We start from the raw sequence: 21,735 nt of genomic DNA, 5'->3' as shown, positions 1-21,735 counted from the left end.
GATAGATGTGCATTCAGGGGAAGCAGTGTATGCAAATCTCTCTCCTGAATCATTGTGGATATCCTGAGAAGAGACTGGCTGTGTTGGTCCCAAGGACCAGGCTAAGAATCACTTCTACAGGGGGCCAAAGGCTGTCTGGGAGTGACTTGGAGTCTTTCACCTCTAGGCCAGGGGTTCAAATGTAAGCTAAAGTGAACTATGAAAAATGAGATGGTGGTCTCAGTCCAACTCAAGGAGCCATGGCAAAAGTACTCACACAGTGGCTCCTGTCATATGCCTGTGAATTCTGCTACCTACGTTGTCGCTGACGTGACAAGAACATTATTTGTAAAGTTTAAAAGATCTAAAACTATCACTGAAATGTTATCAGACAGCAATTTTGTAAACTGACTGATTTTCTGAATGGATGTTTCGAAAGGAGTTTTCTGTATGAAAAGAAGGTGGTATCATTTCATGGTTGAGGAAACAGGTCCTATAGCATAATAGATGAAATACTGTAGCATCCCCACAGCCTGTGATGATGTCAATGATTAACCATTACTGCGCATGTCTGAGCGGGGAGAGAAGAGAGTACATTTCTCTCATCAAGTCTCCCTGAGTAGCTTCACATTTTATAACAGCTAAACCAAATACCAGCAAGGTGATTATTACTACTGAAGTATGAAAGGAAGGAAAAAGAAAAACGTATACTGGCTGCACAGCACCCATCCTTAGCTTCAGTAGTAGGGCTCATGATGGCAGTAGTGATAAAGCAGACCTTTCAGGTGAAGACAACACCCTTCGTACAGTTCTAGACCATGGTGAATCTGTTCATGGACCCAGTGCAGCAGGAGGCGGATCACAGAAGCTAATGAAAAAGTGAAGAGGACAAGACACCCTTATGTGGGCCCTTGAAGATACAAAGGAGATATGTACTGCTATTTTTATGCCATAAATCTTATATTTCAATCAAGAGGGTTTACAGCCTGCCAATAAAACTAGAAGAGGAAAACTATCAAAGGAAAATTTACAAAAAGCATCTGACATAAATTTAAGATCTGTAATTGGAAAAATCAAAGCAAATAAGTATGCAAGTGATAACACCTTAAAATAATTGAGGGCTGATGCATAATGAGAAATAGAACGAGAAAGAAGAGATCTCTAGAGAAGCATCAGAAGAGAAGTACAGCCAGAGCAACTGGAGAAAGTACCGGTGAAATACTGGGAATGATAATGGTAGGGCCCCCGTTTCCTCCCTCCATATACACATTTACAATTAACTTGAAAAGTAATATTGTGCATTAGTATGAATACATATAACTCACTTCTCCCACAGATCACCCTCAGTAACAGCAGATGCGGTAAGTGACACCTCTGCAGCCCTGGAATAGTTTCAAAAGGGGACTAGATAACTTCTGAGAGGTGTGGACCCTAAACAAAGGGTCCACACCAGTTTTGTAGTTCCAAAAAGAAAAGGATTTATTGAAAAGACCAAAAACAGTGTCCAGATTTAAAAAAAAGCAAAAATCAAATTATCAGGATATGGTCCAGCAAAAACAACTTTTGAAGGAAGCAGGTTGAGCCACAGGAAACAGTCAAATATCCTCGAGCAGATCTCTCTTCAGTTGCTGCTCCAGGATCTCAAACTTTACCCCCAAGGAAGTTTCCTCATAATCACTCCTCTGGGCTTCCCCCAGCTCCACTTCCACACAAGGTCTGAGTCCCTCTGGAAGGGCTCACGCTGATCCTTTTCAAATTTCTTCCCCACCCTACGTCTTTTCACTTGGGAGGGTGCAAACACTTATCCTCACTTATTCACTTTACTACCTACTTGGTGAAGGATCCCTTCTACTTTCTCTACCCTTCACTTCACACTCCACTCTCAGCCCTGCTTATGTCTCTTGCTGAAGCACTATTTATACTCCTACCCCACCTCACCTTCACAAGGAAGAAATGAAAGAAACCCTGCATCTTGCAGAGCACTGATAACTCCGGGTCTTTGCACTCTTATTGAACTCTCTTGGGAGAGAGAACCATCCAGAACTCAAACTCCTTGCTAACAGCCCCAGGCAGGATGATACCTTCCTCCCACAAGACAAAAATTGGAACTCAGTAAGGGAACTATTTTTCCCACACATCTTGTTCAAGATAACACAATACACCACATTAACCACACACACACACACACACACACATTGTAAAGCGGCTATTCAATCTTCTGCATCCAGGACGCCACTTATGGTGCGGTACCATTCTCCAAGGCTCTGCAACCAGCATAGAAATGCACCTAGAACTCAAAACAGATAATGGTGGACAACTGTTGATGAAAAGTGGTAAAAACAACTCAACACATAGCAATACAAATTCACACAGCATTTGTTTTGTCCAAGAAGAATATCATAAACTCGATACACATCAAAATCCACAAAATATTTTCAACCTTGTAAGCCTCAGAGGGAGAGCCCAAAGCACCATATCTCTGTAATAGTCATCACTCACAATTTGTGACATGAAATGTAGCATCACAGGGGCAATGTGAGCAATGAACTCATCCAGAACATAGTAAAATACTACACAGTATCCATAACCATAACAACTTTGAAACTCCTCCCTTATCCAAACAAGGGCCAAAAACCCAAACTTCCATCAACCCCATGGGGGACTGGCAAGGTACTTCACTTGCTACAGCAAGCAGTGCACTACCCTGGAGAACCAGCATTATTTTCCAATAAACTCTCAGAATACCACTATTTAATGCGACTTCATGGTAAAGCCACCATCCACTCTTTAACGCCTCCTACAAAAAGAACACATTTATTTATTTATTCATTTATTTGATTTATATTCCGATTTTGGACACATCAAACTGGAATACTTCAGGTTCTGTAGGTCACTATATGTGGCGTGCTTACTCCACAGGCACAAGTGCACTGACTCCATGTGACCTCGCAATGTAACATAGAAACATAGAAATGACAGCAGAAAAGGACCAAATGGTCCATCCAGTCTGCCCAGCAAGCTTAGGGTAATATCTGCCATGCCATACAAGTCATCCCCTTACTTATCAGTTTCCCAGACCGTCAAAATCAGGGCCCTTGTTTATTGCTGTATGACTCCAATTCCCCATTACTTCTTGCCATTGAAGCAGACAGCAATGTTGGCATTATATCAAAAGTATCAGGCTTATTGGTTAAGGGTAGTAACAGTCACATCAAGAAGTTACCCCCATGCTTATTTGTTTCCCCAGACCTTAAAAGTCAGGATCCTTGTCGGTTGCTGCCTGCGGGAACGGTGGTCCTCTTTCAAGTTCGCAACAAAGAGAAAGATTGCACCAAAACAACCCAGAAACAGAAACATGTGGCTTTTGCAGAAAAATACTTAAAACCAGGTAGGATCCACTATCTTCACTTCCATTTGTGCCCCATATTCTTGGGTGCCAAAATATAACCTGCTTCTCCCACAAGTCACCATCAGTAACTACAGAGGAGGTGAGTGACACCTGTGCAGACCGGGAATAGTTCGCATCACTTAGAGTTCACCAAATGGGGACCAGATAACTTTTAGGAGGCCCAATGGGAGACTAATCTAAACAAAGGATCCACACCTCTGATGTAGTTCCAAAATAGGAGCACAGATATGAGTGCTTAACCCATGCCTTTTTGAATTTGTTTACTGTTTTCATCTTCACCACCTTTTCCAGCAGGGAATTCCAGGCATTCACCACTCTCTCCATGAAGAAATATTTCCTGATGTTGGTTCTGAGTCATCCCCCCTGGAGGTTCATATTATGACACCGATCTGTCTTGAAGTGAAGTTGGTGGTGGACTCTTATTTTCTTCTGACATAGATGTTTACAAAATATGGTCTGTATCAGAATATAGTAACAGCTTTTTGGGACAACTAATCTTCAGTTAAGTGGTTTTTTTATATGCAATAATACAAAAAAAAGTGGTTTAAAAACTTCATCGGTGCAGTTCATATGTAGATTTAGATTTATTAGGTTTTATATACCGTCACTGAGGACCCATCGTAACGGTTCACAACAAAAATAAAACATCACTATCAAAATACATCGCTGATAAACCTAAAATACATCATTAATAAACCTAAAATACATCATTAATAAATCTAAAATATATCATAATTAAGCTAAAATACATCTTAAATAATCCTAAAAATACTTTCATAATAAAAAATAAAATAACTAAAAGTACAATATAGTTAATCTAAAAGCAATTAGTTAAGATCAAATCTAAAACATACCTGATCTTAAAACTATTAACAACTACTCAACAGAAAGTAATGGTTTAAGACAAACTAAAACAGTTAACAAATCCATCATTTTACTCTCAAACAAGGATGCTGTCAGCAAACTGCCAGGGACGGAAAGTTAAAACAAAACTCACTTTAAGACTGACTTGAGTAAGCCTCACTAAAGAGCCAAGTTTTGAGGTCTCTCTTAAACTGCTTATAATTGGACTCTAGCCTAATTGCTGTCGGTAACAAATTCCCTTGGGAAGATATGATGACCTTCGGAGTGAGGAAACTCACCCAAAGATGAGATTTGTGCAATGTTCTCTCAACCTAGCTTGAAACTCACCCAAAGATGAGATTTGTGCAATGTTCTCTCAGCCTAGCTTGATGTTACCCAGGTAGAGAATCCATCAAGCTAGGTTGAGAGAACATTGCACAAATCTCATCTTTGGGTGAGTTTCCTCACTCCGAAGGTCATCAAATCTTCACAAGACAGCACTGTTCTGTTCGTACGTCTCATTTTGAATGTCAAAGTGGCCCCTAACCCCTACACTAATACCTAAACCTCACCTCGAGTTACTAGATGGGCCTCCTATAGAGATATAAATATCTACCTAGGATGAGGCCATTATGGCTAGGCTCTCTCTCCTGCCTATACCATAAAACACACCCCTTTTCCTATTGCATGCAATATTTAGTGCATTTTGATAAATCCAGGCCTAAGATGGTAGTGGGAAGATTTATATAAAAGTTCTGTGGGAAAGGTTTTGTGTTTGGTACTCTTATATCCATATTATTTATTTATTTCACAGATTTATAGGCCGCCTTTGTCGAGGCTCTAGGCGGTTAACAATGGAACATACACAATAAAATACAGAAAATAAACTACCAAAAATGATTGCACATTTGCTAACTTTATCATACATTTGCAAAGACATTGTAGGAAACATTCACCGCCCAAGGTGAAAACCTCCTGATACATCTGCAGAAACACTTTTTGCCTGCTCAGCATTGACCTATATAGATCAGAAAAAATACAAACCTTTTGACCTAAAAACATGCTGTTCCTAGCTCAAAAGAAAAGCCTCCTTGAGTTATTGTCCAATTCAAAAACAAAAGAAACAGAGTAGCATGTTTAGCTCCTTCATTCTGCAATGGAAGCACCGGGAGTGAGTACCTACTGTATCGAGTCTGGACAGTAGGAGCTTACTGTCCCACTATATTATGTTGAATGAGTGGGTCTGGCATGAGAAATTGTTTTTCTTAAGAGAAGGGTGAATGTCTCTTTGTATGCTGTTTTTAAATATCCAGCTATATTCTTTTTAGTATGGAATAAATCTTCTGGTACAAATGCAGAATATATATGCAAGCCCTGCCTAGGGTTGCTAGAAAGGAAGACAGCAGACATTATTCTGGTCAGAAACAAAGGTTTATTTACAGGCTTCAAAGAAACAACAGAACAAAATAGTAGCTCACCTCACTTTAACAAGGTGGAAGAGTAGCCTAGTGGTTAAAGCAACAGACTACAAACTGGGGAAACCAGCATTCAAATCCCCCTGTTGCTCCTTGTGACCTCGGCCAAGTCACTTTACATTCCATTACCACAGGTATAAAAAGAAAGCTAGATTTTAAAAGGTGGACATGGCAATTTTATAACATGCTCTCAGGAGCACACACATCAGCTTACTCGAATGGTGTGTGTGTGTATATATTTTATTTTACTTTACCTCTATTAGATTGCAACAACAGAGGACCAGACTTAAGTATTAATTTATCTTATAGCTGATATACTTAAAGTAGACATGACTTATCACAACCACTAAGTAATATTTAATATGAAACTATGTTACAGTATTTGATGGCACCTGTTTAGTTAATATAATTCAACACATTTAAGTTTGAAATTATGTGCCTTATTGTGAACCGTTGTGACGGCAACTAGCTTAACGACGGTATAAAAAAGATTTTAAATAAAATAAATAAATAAATAATAAAACGGCCTGCCCAGACTACGCCTCTGGCCCACTGCTTTTTTAATGGCCCAGCACTTCTGCACGTACCAGAAGGCTGTTTCTAAAATGCACTCAGTGCACGCACGGCCTGGCCACGCACGTGTCTCCTGGTATTTGTGTGCGTGGCCTCTTGAAAATTTGGGCTTTAGATTGTAAGTCCTCTTAGATAGGGAAATACCTGCAGTGCCTGAATATAATCTCTTGGAAATGCCAAAAATTGGAATTAAAAAAAAAAATCCCAAAGCAAATATATGTACTCATATGGAGTTGAAGCAGCTCCCTTGGGCCCTGAACCTTTATACTGCTAGGTAGGGATCTTCCCAGAACCCAGAATCCCTTGTGGCCCTGTGCCTTAAGGCAGACTGGCATAGATGGCTGTAACCTGGGTTTTAAGGTGGCTTGAGGGAGTCTTTTGTATACTTCCTCACAGGCACTTAAGGATGACAATGCCATAGCAGAGAGACTAAATTAACTCTTTGCTTCAGTGTTCACTGAAGAAGATGTAAGAGAGATACCCATGCCAGAAATGATATTCAAAGTTGATGATTCAGAGGAAATGAAACAAATCTCAGTGAATGTCTAAGATGTACTAGGGCAAATTGACAAACTAAAGAGTAGCAAATCACCTGGACCAGATGGTAAACATCCCTGCGTGCTGAACAAAATGAGAAATGAAATTGAAGACCCACTATTGAAAATTTGTAAACTATCATTAACATCGTCTATCTGAAGACTGGAGGGTTGCCAATGTAATGCCATTTTTAAAAAAGGGATCCAGGGGCTATCCAGGAAACTACAGACCAAGAAGTGTGACGTCCATACCATGAAAAATGACAGAAACTATCATAAAGAACAAAATCACTGAACATATAGATAGGCATAATTTAATGGGAGAAACCCAACATGGATTTAGCCAAGGGAAGTCTTGCCTCACCAATTTGCTACATTCTTTTGAGGGCATAAATAACCATGTGGATAAATTGATCAGTTGATATAGTGTATCTGGATTTCCAGAAAGCATTTGACAAAGTCCCTCATGAGAGACTTTTTAGGAAATTAAAATGCCATGGGATAGGGGCAGTGTCCTATTGTGGATTGCGGATTGCCAACTGGTTAAAAGATAGAAAAACAGAGAGTAGGGCTAAATGGTAAATTTTCTTAATGGAGAAAGGTGAATAGTTGAATGCCCCAGGGATCTGATCTGGGACCACTGTATTTTAATATATTTATAAATGACCTGGAAATGGGAACAGCAAGTGAGGTGATCAAATTTGTTAATGACAGAAAATTATTCAAATCACAAGAGGATTGTGAAAAATTGAAAGAGGACATTGCAAAACTGGGAGACTGGGCATGCAAATGGCAAGAGAAATTTAATGTGGACAAATGCAAAGTGATGCACTTAGGGAAGAGTAACCCAAATTATAGCTACACAATGCAAGGTTCCACTTTAGGAGTCACCATTCAGGAAAAGGATCTAGGTGACATCATTGATAATGACCAAGGAAGCAAATAGAATGCTAGGGGTTATTAGGAAAGGAATGGAGAATAAAAAAGAGAATATCATAATGCCTCTGTATCGTTCCATGGGGCAACCTCATCTTGAGATTTGTGTGCAGTTCTGATCACCACATCTCAAAAAAAGATATGGCAGAATTATAAAAGATACAGAGAAGGGCGATCATAATGATAAAGGGGATGGAAAGGTTCCCCTTTGAGGAAAGGCTAAAGAAGTTAGGACTCTTCAGCTTGGAGAAGAGATGGCAGAGGGGAGATATGATAGAGGTCTATAAAATAATGAGTGGGAGTGGAATGAGTAAGCATTAATTAGTTTACTCTTTCAAAAAGTACAAAGACCAGGGGACACACAATGAAGTTACCAGGGTAATACATTTAAAACTAATAAGAGAAATATTTTTTACTCAACGCATAATTAATCTCTGGATCCTGGATCCAGGTCACCGAAGTGGTGACCTGGATTGCAAATTGGTTGACGGACAGAAGACAATGTGTGATGGTAAATGGTACTTTCTCTGAAGAGAGAGCGGTTTTAAGTGGTGTACCGCAGGGATCGGTGTTGGGACCGGTCCTGTTCAATATCTTTGTGAGTGACATTGCGGACGGGATAGAAGGTAAGGTTTGTCTTTTTGCAGATGACACTAAGATCTGCAACAGAGTGGACACGCCGGAAGGAGTGGAGAGGATGAGACGGGATTTAAGGAAACTGGAAGAGTGGTCGAAGATATGGCAGCTGAGATTCAATGCCAAGAAGTGCAAAGTCATGCATATGGGGAGTGGAAATCCGAATGAACTGTATTTGATGGGGGGGGAAAGGCTGATGTGCACGGAGCAGGAGAGGGACCTTGGGGTGATAGTGTCTAATGATATGAAGTCTGCGAAACAATGCGACAAGGCGATAGCAAAAGCCAGAAGAATGCTGGGCTGCATAGAGAGAGGAATATCGAGTAAGAAAAGGGAAGTGATTATCCCCTTGTACAGGTCCTTGGTGAGGCCTCACCTGGAGTACTGTGTTCAGTTCTGGAGACCGTATCTACAAAGAGACAAAGGCAAGATGGAAGCGGTACAGAGAAGGGCGACCAGGAAGGTGGAGGATCTTCATCGGATGACGTACGAGGAGAGATTGAAGAATCTAAATATGTACACCCTGGAGGAAAGGAGGAGCAGGGGTGATATGATTCAGACTTTCAGATACTTGAAAAACTTTAATGATCCAAAGACAACGACAAACCTTTTCCGTAGGAAAAAAATCAGCAGAACCAGAGGTCACGAGCTGAGGCTCCGGGGAGGAAGACTAAGAACCAATGTCAGGAAGTATTTCTTCATGGAAAGGGTGGTGGATGCCTGGAATGCCCTTCCGGAGGAAGTGGTGAAGTCTAAAACTGTGAAGGACTTCAAAGGGCGTGGGATAAACACTGTGGATCCATCAAGTCTAGTGGGCATAAATAGAGAGGAGGCAGCAAACACTGCACGGAGCGGCAGTAGCCACTGAGGCATTCACGGAGCGGGATGCCAGTGGCCAGTAGTTGGTGTTCCACCTTCAGGCAGCAAAACACTGCACGGAGCGGCAGTAGCCACTGAGGCATTCACGGAGCGGGATGCCAGTGGCCAGTAGTTGGTGATCCACTTTCATGCAACAAAACACTGCACGGAGCGGCAGTAGCCACAGAGGCATTCACGGAGCGGGATGCCAGTGGCCAGTGGTTGGTGTTCCACCTTCACGGAGCGGAAGGATGGAGGGCTGCCATCTAAAAAAAAAAACCAAAAACAAACAAACAAGCAAACAAAACAGGGGTGGGTAAGGGGCAGAGGTGTGGCCTGCTGGTTGCGGCGGTTGCTACCCCTGATTGAGCTGGATGTTCACTAGGATGGCGCTGCTCTCTGCATTGGTGGAGGGATGGAAGGGAATTGGGGCCGGAGGGTGCTGGAAGCCAATAGAGACGGGTGGGAGGGAGAAAAAAGGGGGGGGGGAAAATGGATAAACTGCGTAGCTTGCTGGGCAGACTGGATGGGCCGTTGGTCTTCTTCTGCCGTCACTTCTATGTTTCTATGTTTCTATGGATGTGGTGAAAGCTATTAGTGTAGCTGCATTTAAAAATGGTTTGGACAAGTTCCTGGAGGAAAAGTCTATAAACCATTATTAAGATGGAGTTGCAGAAATCCCCTGTTTATTCTTGGGATATGCAGCTTGGAATCTGTCTACCCCTTAGGATCCTGTCAGGTACTTGAGACCTGGCTTGGCCACTGTTGGAAACAGAATACTGGGCTTGATGGATCTTTGGTTTGACGCAGTATGGCAAGCCTTATGTTCTTATATTCTTATGAAGCTTATTCAGTCTGGGCACATCTGAGGAATTTGAGTAAAGGGAGTATCTGGGAAAAAAAGAGTTCAAGTGTTAAAAAGTGTGTTTCCAGAGGAATTAACTTTGCCAAAAGAGTGAGGTCAGAAGTTTATTAATCTTTCTCTTATTTAAATGCTAAATTGAAAAATGTAAATATTCTTCAGTCATCTACTCAACTCTCAGTAAAAGAAGTTGGAAACCCCCCTGCTTCTCAGTGTGATTTTTGGCTGAAAAGGCTGTGATAATTATTAGTGCTGTTTTCAAGGACGGAGCGGGGCTTGTACTGGGACTAATGCAAAAGAGCCTCACAACAATTGTTGTTTCCTACTGGGAGCCCTGGAACTCAGATTGTAATTGCTGTCCGTGGAGAGACTGAGAGATTGAAAAGGAGTTGTGTGCACAAAAGGTCCATCTCTCCTTTCTACGAGCCCCTTGGTGCAGCTTAAAGGATCTGCCCCACCCAGGAGTTACAATCTCATAGATGATTTTATATTCACTCCTAATTGAGATAACGAATAGAGTGAGCTTTCCTCCAAGCTCTCTGTGCCTTCCTCACTTTCTTCTTGAACTGCATAAAAGAAGAATCAAACCAAGGTACTCTACAACTTATTTCCCTCCTATTCTTTAATTTCAAGGGAACAATTTTATCTCTAATAACTACTAACGATTGACTGAAGGAATTCATAAGGCAATCAGCAGAGATGCTATCAGTTTGCTCCTTCACTGGTATCCACTCCTCTTTTAGCTTCTGAACGTTCGGAATATTTATTTATTTATTTACCTGCTGAGATCTAACTTCAAAAAGAGAAAAATTCTAAAGTGATCAGTCAATGGTCTGACCATGGAACGGGATTTAGTAACACATTCTTAATGGCATTTAGTCCCACTAGCGATTCTCAACTGAATAGTAGATCCAACATATGACCACCCTTATGTGTGGCAGAAGAAATATGTGGTAATAATTGAAAGGAAGAAGTATGATCCAAAAAATCTTTAAAAATGTCTTGGCTTACTTTCCGAGTGAATATTAAAATTGCCCAACATAATTATTTTAGAATACTGAACCATCCAGGAATTTTAAAAAATCTAGTACAAAAGTTAAATCTTTACTTGAAAATTCAGACAGTGCTGCCTGATGTGCGTTGCTTATGGACTTGGCCATAGAAGCAGTCCTGTGCTTTTTCCCTTATGTCTGCCTATCAGTACCCCAGACCGTAGAAGTTGGGGCCCTCTTGGTGATCCGGTTCCAGGCCAAGTGTCAGAGCAGGCAGTTAGCAGATGATATCCAGGTCCAGGCCAAAGGTCAGGGCAGACAGCAATCCAGGATCGAGGTCAGAATCCAAGGCAGAACTCTGAACCAGAGAATCAGGCCAAGATAAACAAGACAAGCAGAGACAAGGCAGGACAGGATGGGCAAGGCAAGGCAAGAAGCAGGAAAACTAGTCAGGCACAGGGCAGCAAGACAAGGCACAGAAACAGCGAGACAAGGCACAGGGAAAAGCACTGCAGAGCAGGAGGATCTGTTGCTGAGGTGCCGGGAAGCGGGACCACTGGGTACTTGTAGGGAGCCTAGGGTGATGTCATCCAGCGCCGCCACATAGGGTTTCCCGTCGCTGGATGACATGAGTGGCAGCATTTGTGCCGTGAAGACGGAGCATGGCAGCGAGGCAGACCAGCAGTGGCCTGAGGTGAGTGCAGCTGGTCCCGGGCCCTCTCTGCACCGAGCCAAAAGTTACAGTGTTTCATGCTCCCTCTCTCACCTTGTTTAAATCACATCTAAAAACCCCGCTCATGTTGGTTTACCTTCAGCCTCATTAACTAATTTTAACAATTGCCTGTTGATCTCTATGTTTTTCTTCATTAGACTGTAAGCTGTATTGAACAGGGAATGTCTTTTGTGTGTTGTTATTTTTACAATGTTGTGTACATCAAGTAATGCTATAGAAATGTTAAGTAGTAGTAGTAGTAGTAGGAAACTACCTCCAATCCCATGATATCCCAATTTCCTGAGGAACTGCTCATGAAGGACTTTGTCAAATGCTTTCTGAAAAATCAAAAAGACAACATGAAAATGCAAATACACTTCAGACTGACTACAGATGGATCTATGCTACTAGTTTGTTGTTTAGCAAAAAAAAAAAAAAATCTAATTTGAAGTAAACAAACAAACCAAAAAATGTGAGGCTTAATAAAAGGGGAGGGGGTGTTCTAGTGTTGCTAGCTGCAATTTTTATGGGTTATCATAAGGCTTGGGGTTAACTGCACGGAGAAGCAGTTACTACCCTTAAAGCAAACATGGGAGTAACCTGCACAGAGTGGCAGTTACTAACTTAAGAAGCTTGCTGGGCAGACTGGATAGACCATTTGGTCCTTTTCTGCCGTCACTTCTACGTTTCTACATTTCTGACCACCACCTGTACCTGAACTCTCTCTGACTTCTCCTTAAAGAATCACTCACCTAAAGCCCTGCCGTCCCCTGGAACCCAAATGCTGAACTCTTGGGGAATGGGGCTGGCACAGGTGAAGCTCCATCTCCAGTCCGAGTAGGGTGTGTCCGCCAGCTGTCGGCGTGGGCCTAGTAGGCACTTACTAAGCTGTGTCAAGCACCCCACAGCCCAAGGGCTCATAACCCTGATATGCACCGGCTCAGGAAGTCTATTCCAAATACATGGTGCTGCCAGATGAAAAGCATAGAGCCAAGAATTGGCAATAGAGGAGAAGGGTATAGATAGGAGTGACTTTTCTGATGAGCGTTGTGCACAAGGAGAGTTGTAGAGAGAGATTAGAGAGGAAAGACAGTGAAAAGCTTCAGACTGAAGGCACTTGTAGATGAGTAAGAGGAACTTGAACTGTATAACAGAAATGGATAGGGGCCAATGCAGTGACTTCAGGAGAGGGGTTGTATGGAAGTAGCAACTGTGGCAAAAGATAAGTCACTCAGCTGAATTTAGGATGGATTGTAGTCAAGAGAGATGGCTCGCTGGGAGATCTGTGAGGAGTAGGTTGCAATAGTCTACGGTGGAAGAGATGAGTGAATAAGGGTTCTGGTAGTGTGTTCAGAAAGAAAGGAATGGATTTTGGCAATGTATTAGATAAAGAAATGAAACAGAGAGTAGGACTAGATGGTCAGTTTTCCAAATGAAGAAAGGTCAATACTGGAGTGCCCCAAGAGTCTGTTTTGGGACCTGCGCTATTTAGCATATTCATAAATGATCTGGAGAAAGAAATGCCGATAAGTGAAGTGTCCACATTTGCAGATGACATAAAATTGTTTTTTTCATTGTGGTTCGCAACCAGAGGAGTCTACGAGCCGAGACTGCAGATACCATGCTACACGCTGAGGTCTGAACCAAATCATACAAGGCGTCTGCGACTTTTGCCACACCTGCCTCCAATCGCGCGGCCTGTAAGGGTCCACCGCTGCTGGCATTTGGCGCCACGGATGCCTCCTGGACCCAACAAAGGCAGGCTCTGCATAAGGCTGGCACAAATAGCCGCCCGTAGACTCAGAGCAGAGACCTCAAAGACCCGCTTAAGCTGAATCTCCAGCTTCTGGTCCTTTATGCCCTTCAGCACCGCAACCCCGGCCACGGGAATGGTGGAGTCCCCCCAGTGGAGCCGGCAACCTATCTTCGACTCGGGTCCCATTGGTCCCTGAAGGTGGTTGGGCATCAGAGAACCCCCTGGACGCTCGCTTAGCCTGAGGTTCCAATGTAATGTCCGGCCGCACTGCTCTCTTGAACACCACCTGCTTCCTAGCCAGGAAAGCCTGGTGAAGCAGCAGCACGAACTCCGGCCAAAACTACCCTGGGTCCTCCTCCCCCCCTCAGCTGAGGGGTCTGGTAACCCAGAATCCACCCCAAAGGAACAAACCTGCTCTACAGGGGAAAGGAGGGGGGGGGCCTCCTCATCCTGTGGCATCTGATGGGGGGGGGGCATCAAGCCAGAGGAATGTAGGCCTTGCCTGACAGGTCTCTCCCCTGAAGAAGGTCCCTCCTGCCCAGTGCTACAGGCAGACCAGAGGGAATCTACATCCAGAGTCGCGCCACACGCGCAGCAGGCCACCATTTTAGTTCGGGGAATCATGAGCTGGCCTGCGTAGCCACTCGGTCGTCGGCAAAATGAAAAATGAAGTCGGGGAAAACCTCTGCACGGCAGAGTCAACTAAAAATAACCAGCTCCCTGCAAGCGCGAAGCTCCGAAGGCAGAGACCGGCCGAGATACGGGCCAGAAGAAAAAAAGAAAAAAAACACGTGAAGGCTTCCCTCCCCCCTTCCTGTCGACCTACCCGGAGCCCCAGGATGCCGACAAGGCCCTCAGGGTGACTGCTGGCAACCGCACGGCCCGTCCCTCGACAGACTCCGCTTACCTTGAGGCAGTCAGCTGCTCCTTTACTTTTCTTTTTTTTAAACTTTAATCAGATACCCTAGAAGTCTCAGGGAGCTGAGGAAAAGGAGCCACTGGATCTCTGCAGGCGAGGCACAGGCAGGGGCGTCCAACCCCCCGGTCGCCCGGCTTCCAAAGAGGGATGGCCCACGAAGGTGCCTAACACCTCTGGAAACAGCACTACTAGCCCTAACTATCCTACTTCCTTTCCTTTGCTTTTTTTTTTTAAACTAAGTAACTTGACTGCAGGAATACACCTCTACCATCAGTCAGAGAAATACTGAGGGACTGCAGGTGGCACTCTCGGTTATGTAGCAGTGCCCAAAGTTTTGTTCTCTACCTCCATCTGCTGGTAGGGAATCATAACCCTCTGGTCTGGACTGATCTGGATATGTTCAGGAACTTTCTACATGGTCTGAATACTTTATTAATTGATGGCGATACACTGATGATATCTTGTTCATCTGGTCAGCACCTTTGTCATAATTGCAAACTTTTTGGAGTGGTTCAATCATGTTAACAAAAATGTGAAGTTTAAGATGTAGTACTCTCAACAATGTTTGCCCTTTTTGGACATTTTGATTATATCAAAGACCATGCAAGTTTTAAAGCTAAGTTGTATCATATGCCTATGGACAGAAATAAGTTCCTCTAATATCAGAGTGGCCATCCTAGGAAACTGAAAAATAGTTCTGCATTTATACATTTCTTAAAATAAATGAATAAGTAAATCTGCTCCAAAGATACTGATTTTAAAACTACAACTCTAGAGGACTGGAGTTGGCTACCCCTGCTCTGTTTTCTTGAACGAAAAACCCAGAATGTTGTAGCTCAGGAGATGAAAACCAGGGTTTGAAGAAAATGAAGTATTGTGCTTGCTGCCATCTGACCAGCTTCAAGAGGCATAGCGAGTGTCTCCAGCGCCCGGGAGCCTATTTATTTATTTATTAAAATCGTATATTGCGTAACTTCCTTTCACAAAGGGGCCAATGCACAAAAAAAAGTGCGGAAAGCGGGCGCTGAAAAGTCAGCGCCTGCTTTCTTAACTCGCGCATGGCGCCCAAAAGGGGGGCACCATGCTAAATTGTAATTAGGGGGTTGCGTAGCAAGGAGGTTTCAAGAGGCATAGCGAGTGTCTCCAGCGCCTGGGGGCCAATTTATTTCTTAAAATCTTATATTGCGTAACTTCCTTTCACAAAGGGGCCGATGCACAAAAAAAAAGCGCAGAAAGTGGGTGCTGAAAAGTCAGCGCCTGTTTTATTAACGCGCGCATTGCACCCACAAGGGGGGCACCATGCTAAATTGTAATTAGGGGGTCACGTTAGCAAGGAGGCGCTAGGGTCGCTTGTGCGATCTTAGCGCCTCCTTGCTAACGCGACCCCACGGTTACCGGCGTTCTGCCGGTTATGAACACCGATGCCAAGCATATTGGCGTCAGTCTTCAATGCGGCCAGCTGAGTTTGTTTTTTTTTAATCTTTTAAAAGACGTACAGAAAAGCAGTTTTTTCTGCTTTTCTGTACTTCTTTTCAATGGTGAAGCAGCAGCACGAACTCCGGCCAAAACTACCCTGGATCCTCCCCCCCCTTCAGCTGAGGGGTCTGGTAACCCAGAATGCACCCCAAAGGAACAAACCTGCTGCTGAGCGCACTGTATTGCATTGGCCCCAAAGTGTTTAGTGTTGTCTCCTCTGCGGTTCTCCCCTCTTTCTCCCTCCCATTATCAATCGCCAGCGCATCACCACACGGCACCACCACACAAGGTCTTTTCACTAGGGAGGGATGGGAACCCCGCAAGCGCATCACCACGCAGCACCACCACACGAGGTCTCTTCACTAGGGAGGGATGGGAACCCTGCCAGTGCATCACCACACGGCACTACCGCTCAATTTTGCCGGCGTCCGGTTTCCGAACTCGTGGCTGTCAGCGGGTTTGAGAACCGACACCGGCAAAATTGAGCGTTGGCTGTCAAACTCGCTGACAGCCGGCGCTCCTATCAAAAAAGAGGTGCTAGGGACGCGCTAGTGTCCCTAGCACCTCTTTTTACTGCAGGCCCTAATTTGAATTTTTTTTTTTTAGTGAATCGTGCGCACAGGAGTGTGGCCTGTGCGCGAATTTTACTGTATCGACCTGACAGAATAAAGGATCACAAATTTGAACCAGCAATATGCAGACAAATACTGAAATGGAAACCCCCAAGAAGCCAATGTAACAATGGAAAAACAGAACCACCATTCCTCATAAAACAAATAAAATCAAGAAACATAAATCATCAATTATAATAGTAAACTCATACTAATAAAAGAATATTTTTAAAGTACTGATAAATAGAATAACTTCTATTAAATGAAGTCATATATATTTAAAATCTCCCAAACACCAATAAAATATTTCAAAAGAGCACAATATCAAATAACACCCAATACTTAAAACTAATAAGGATTTTTTTAAAAAGCCACTGCTGTCCATACCTGGGAACTCTTGATTTCTAGTCACTCTGAAATTGTTGAGGAATAGGGGGCTAGGGGGGCATACAGACTTTATCCTCTCTCTCTCACACACACACTCACATGTTCATTCTCTGTCACACATACACCATCACATACACACACATACATGCTCTTATACACAAGCACACACTCTCATACACAGGGTCTAAGACCCTCTCCACCCCACCCCCCCCCCCCCACACAAAAGCTCTTACTGCCCCAGATTCCCTATTACACACACAGGTTCTCACCCACATACAGACCCCAGGCAGGCACCCATTCTCTCACATATGCACAAACAGATCCCCATTCTCTCACACACACATACAGACCCCCAGGTAGGCATGCATTCTCTCTCACACCCACATACACACACACACACACACACATATAGTCCTCTAGGCAGGCATCCATTCTCTCACACACACAGCCAAGTCCCCAGGTAGGCATCTTTCTCTCCCTCACAATCATACATAGACCCCTAGGTAGGCATCCATTTTCTCTCTCTCTCTCACAAACACACACAAAGGCCCCCAAGTAGGCACCCATTCTCTCTCACACACACAGACAGACTCCCCAGGCAGATACCCATTCATCTCTCTCTCTCTCTCACACACACACACACACACACACACACACACACAGAACCCCAGGCAGGCCCCTATTCTCTCTCTCTCTCTCTCTCACTCACACACACACACACACACAGAGACAGACCCCCCCCAGGGCAGGCACCCATTCTCTCACACACATAGACAGACACCCCCAGGCAGGCACCAATTCATTCACGCAGACACACACACACACCAGCTCCCATTCATACACTTATACACACTGAAGGCAGGCCCCTCTCTTTGTTTTGCTGGCAGCCTCAAGCACCCAGAATAGGTACAGCAGCTCTTCTCTCCCCCAGCGCAGCATTTTTAAAAGTAAGGGCGAAGATCACGTGATGCGTTGAGGAGAGCAGACGCGAGCTCTCCTCCCGGGCCCCCCTCGCCTTGATCCGGCCCCATCCGTGGCGCTGCCCGTCCTGTCTGACCCTCGCTCCGCTTACTTCTGCATCCGCTGTACTGCCACGAGGGTCGGGAGAGCCATGACCGCAAGAACCACAAAAAAAGAAAAAGAAAGGGAGAAAGCCCGCGAGGCTGACTCCCCGGGGAGAAAGATGGTGGCCGCAATGACGTTTGCTCCGCGGGCTCGGCCGCAAATCTCGGCACTGCAGCCACAGACATTAAGGCAGCAGTGGTAGTTGCTTTAGTGCCCAAATTGAAGAATATTGCTGAGAAATTGGCGGGCCTCGCGGATGCTGTCGCTGGATTTGAGCTGAGACTTGTTCAAGTGGAACAGCGAGTCTCTGACGCTGAGGATGGCCTGCAAGATTTAAAGACCGTGGCATCTATTCCTTATTGTATTCCTGACCGCTTTTTTAGATCGCCTACCTTCGTGTTTTTTGGGACCTGCAAGATTTAAAGGCAGAGGTAACCCAATTACAGGAGGCCTATAAAAAGCAGGCAGAATGTTTAGATGATTTGGAGAACGGCTCTTGCCGCTCAAACCTGCGGTTTATAGGGCTGCCCGAAACCTTGGAATGCAGGGAACTGGCATCTTTCCTAGAAAATTGGCTGACCCGAGAACTCAGCCTCTCCAAGTCTCACAGTCCCTTGAGGGTGGAACGTGCTGCTCACCACTTGAGGCCTAAGAACTCTGTTTCTGGGAACTTTGCGTGGTCATAGCAAAAATATTCAACTTTGCTCATAAGTCCGAGATTCTGCAAGCCATACGTTCGGGGAAGGGGCTAACCTACAATAATCAGAAAGTTCTGGCCTTTCAGGACTACTCAGCGTCCCTTGCTGCCTTTCTCTGCTCTACCTTGTTTAAGCTGGGGATTAGAGCGGTTATGGTGTATCCGGCCCGTGTGCGGGTACAGGGTCCTGACGTAGTGCAGTGGTTTATGGAGGTTGGGGAGTTGGAGAAGTATGTTCGCTCACGACAGCAGCTGATACCTCGCAGCACCAGCAGACCCGAGGATGCCACGCTGTGAGTTAGTTAAAGGCTGCCTCTGCTAGTGGTGCACTCTTTTTGGAGCGAGTAAATAATACTTTAAGCCATCTGGTCAGGGCCAAATTCTCAGTGCTTGTGTCGCGGCACTGAGGTGTGGTTACTTCTGCAAGGCCTGCTTACTGGGCTTTGGGCTGGAGAACGCTGCTTTGGAGGCCCCAGCGCTCCCTTGCCGTGGTCAGCTGGGGATGGAACTCTGACCAGAGCTTTGCAGACTGTCCAGCAGTTCTTTGGGCAGGTTTTCTTTCTCAGTTAAATCAGTTAGGGATGGGCTTCCATGTTCTTGGTTTGTGGGTTGGTAGGGGGGATGGGGGATGGGGCTGAAACATCTCTTGTGGGGGGGGGGGCTTGCAGGCATCATGGTGGTTCTCACCCTTTGATAGTGTTTGATAATGGGGGGATCGAATGGGGGGTGGGGATGGGATAGGTGGGAGGGACGGGAGGATGGGGACTACGGGGGGGGGGGGGGGTGGGGGGGGGAGGCTGTTATGCTATGGATCTGTGTCAGGAAAGTGTCTCGTTTTTTTCTCTGCCAGCATGATGTATGTACTCCTCTACATAGGGGTTGGGAGGGTGACTCCAGCTGGGAAGGTCACCCTTCTCTCTCAATATTTATCCTCTTAATGTCCTTCTTCTATAGAATCTGTATGGAATGACTAAACAGGGTATCCGTTTAACCTCCTGGAATGCTTGTGGTATCAATTCTCTGATTAAGCGAACAAAGTTGTTAACCATGTTAAAAAAAGAAATCTGCTGATATAGTATTTTTACAGGAAACACATCTCGCTTTTTCTGAACATAGGAAGTTGCGTCAGCATTAGATGGGGGAGATCCATTTTGCATCTGCATCATCTCAGTCGGCTGGCGTAGCTATCTTAATTCATAAAAATCTCCCTTTAATAGTGCAGACGGAGCATACTGATCCTATGGGTCGATATGTAATCTTCATAGCCAAACTGAACCGTATGCCCATAGTTCTGTGCAACCTATACGCCCCTAATGTTTACACCTCAGTTTTTTTTCAAGACGTATCGTCTTTTATTACCCCATATCAGTGCCCTTCTGGTGATTGGCGGGGATTTTAATGCGGTCCGGGACCCAGGCATGGACCGGGCCCCGGCTGCGTCTGGCATCCGGGGCGCGAGTAAGAGGATCGCTTTTTTTGAAAGATCTCTCCGTGTAATAGATGTCTGGAGGACATTGCACCCTGTTGAATTGGAATTTACCCACCTTTCCAGGGCCCATTCCACTCACTCCAGACTGGATTACATTTTGGTGAGTGCTCATGCCTTTTCCAAAGTGGCTGGTACAGGCACAGACGACATTGTGATCTCAGACAATGCACCAATCTGGTTAGATTTACTGGGGTGTGATAGCACCCCTGCGCCCCGTTTTTGGAGGTTCCCCTATTTTTTAGCAGACGACTCCCACTTCTATGACTTTTTCCGGGCCAAGTGGAAGGATTATGCAGAGCTGAATGGGACCCACTCAGACAATCCGGTGCTATTTTGGTATGCGGCCAAGGCAGTCCTACGGGGAGATATTATATTGTACCTGGCCCACCGCCAGAAGATTTTAGATAAGAGACTGTTGGCTCTCAGTACCCAGTTGCAACAGGCCAAAAAAGGTCTGATTGCTGCCCTCATAGAGACTAAGTATTCTATATTATCAATTTAAATTGTACCAGTATGGGAATAAGTCCGGTAAGCTTTTAGCAAACTTGATTAAAATGTCTTGGGCGTCGCGGCACATTGCAGTGCTGTGCACCTCAACGGGTAGGGTGGTAAATGATACCCCATCCATATTGGAGAGTTTTCAGGCCTATTACGCTCACCTTTATTGGTTGGACAGGGGGGATACCGCCAAATCGCTACTTTTAAATCCCATATTAACGTGCCCGCGATTAGTGAGGCCCAGCGCTCCTGGTTGAATAGGCTTATTTTGGCAGAAGAGGTCACCTTAGCTATATGGCAAGCGAAGCGCCTCAAAGCCCCCAGGCCAGATGGATTTACCACAGAGTTTTATGAAGTGGTTGGTGACCAGGTGGGGGGCCCCTTGGAGCACATGTTCAACTCGCTTATAGAACATGGGGAATATCCATTGCATATGAACTCAGCCCAAATAACTCTTATTCCTAAACCCTGGAAGGATCCGTTGGCCCTGGCATTGTATCGTCCCATCTCTTTATTGAATTTTGACCAAAAATTGATGGCAAAAATTTTAGCAGACCGGTTGGCCACCATTTTGCTCTCGCTAGTTGCCCCAGGGCAAGTGGGGTTTGTACGCAAGCGTTACGCCTCCACCAATATTCGCAAAGTTCTCCACACTATAGCTTTATGCACCAGAATAGAAGAGCCCTTTCTAGTAGTCAGTTTCGATGCTGAAAAAGCATTCGATAGGGTCGAGTGGGATTATTTGTTTCAGTGCCTGATGGATCTTGGTCTTGTGGGGTTTTTTTACGACAACATACGAGTCCTTTATGGGAACCCGATGGCAGTTGAAGGGGTGAATGGAACCTTTGTAAGCCCCTTCCCAATACTTTGGGGCACTAGGCAGGGCTGCCCCCTTTCCCCCTTGCTTTTTTTGTTGACACTAGAACCCTTACTTCTTAGAATTTAGGCTTCCCCCTCCATAAAAGGGATTAACTTTGGTGCCTCTATATTTAAATATGCAGCATTTGCTGACGACATCTTAGTTTT

At 44.7% G+C, this 21,735-nt stretch overlaps 1 protein-coding gene across 1 annotated transcript in view; it reads right to left on the bottom strand.

Annotated features, from left to right (window-relative positions):
- ADD2 (adducin 2) overlaps window positions 1-21,735 on the bottom strand; it is a 174,247-nt gene that overhangs the window by 95,309 nt on the left and 57,203 nt on the right.

This window comes from Rhinatrema bivittatum, chromosome 5, assembly GCF_901001135.1.
Source record: "Rhinatrema bivittatum chromosome 5, aRhiBiv1.1, whole genome shotgun sequence".
In the NCBI taxonomy this organism is placed as follows: Eukaryota; Metazoa; Chordata; class Amphibia; order Gymnophiona; family Rhinatrematidae; genus Rhinatrema; species Rhinatrema bivittatum.
Note: the sequence above shows the minus strand (reverse complement) of the source record. Positions and strands in the feature narration are given on the sequence as shown.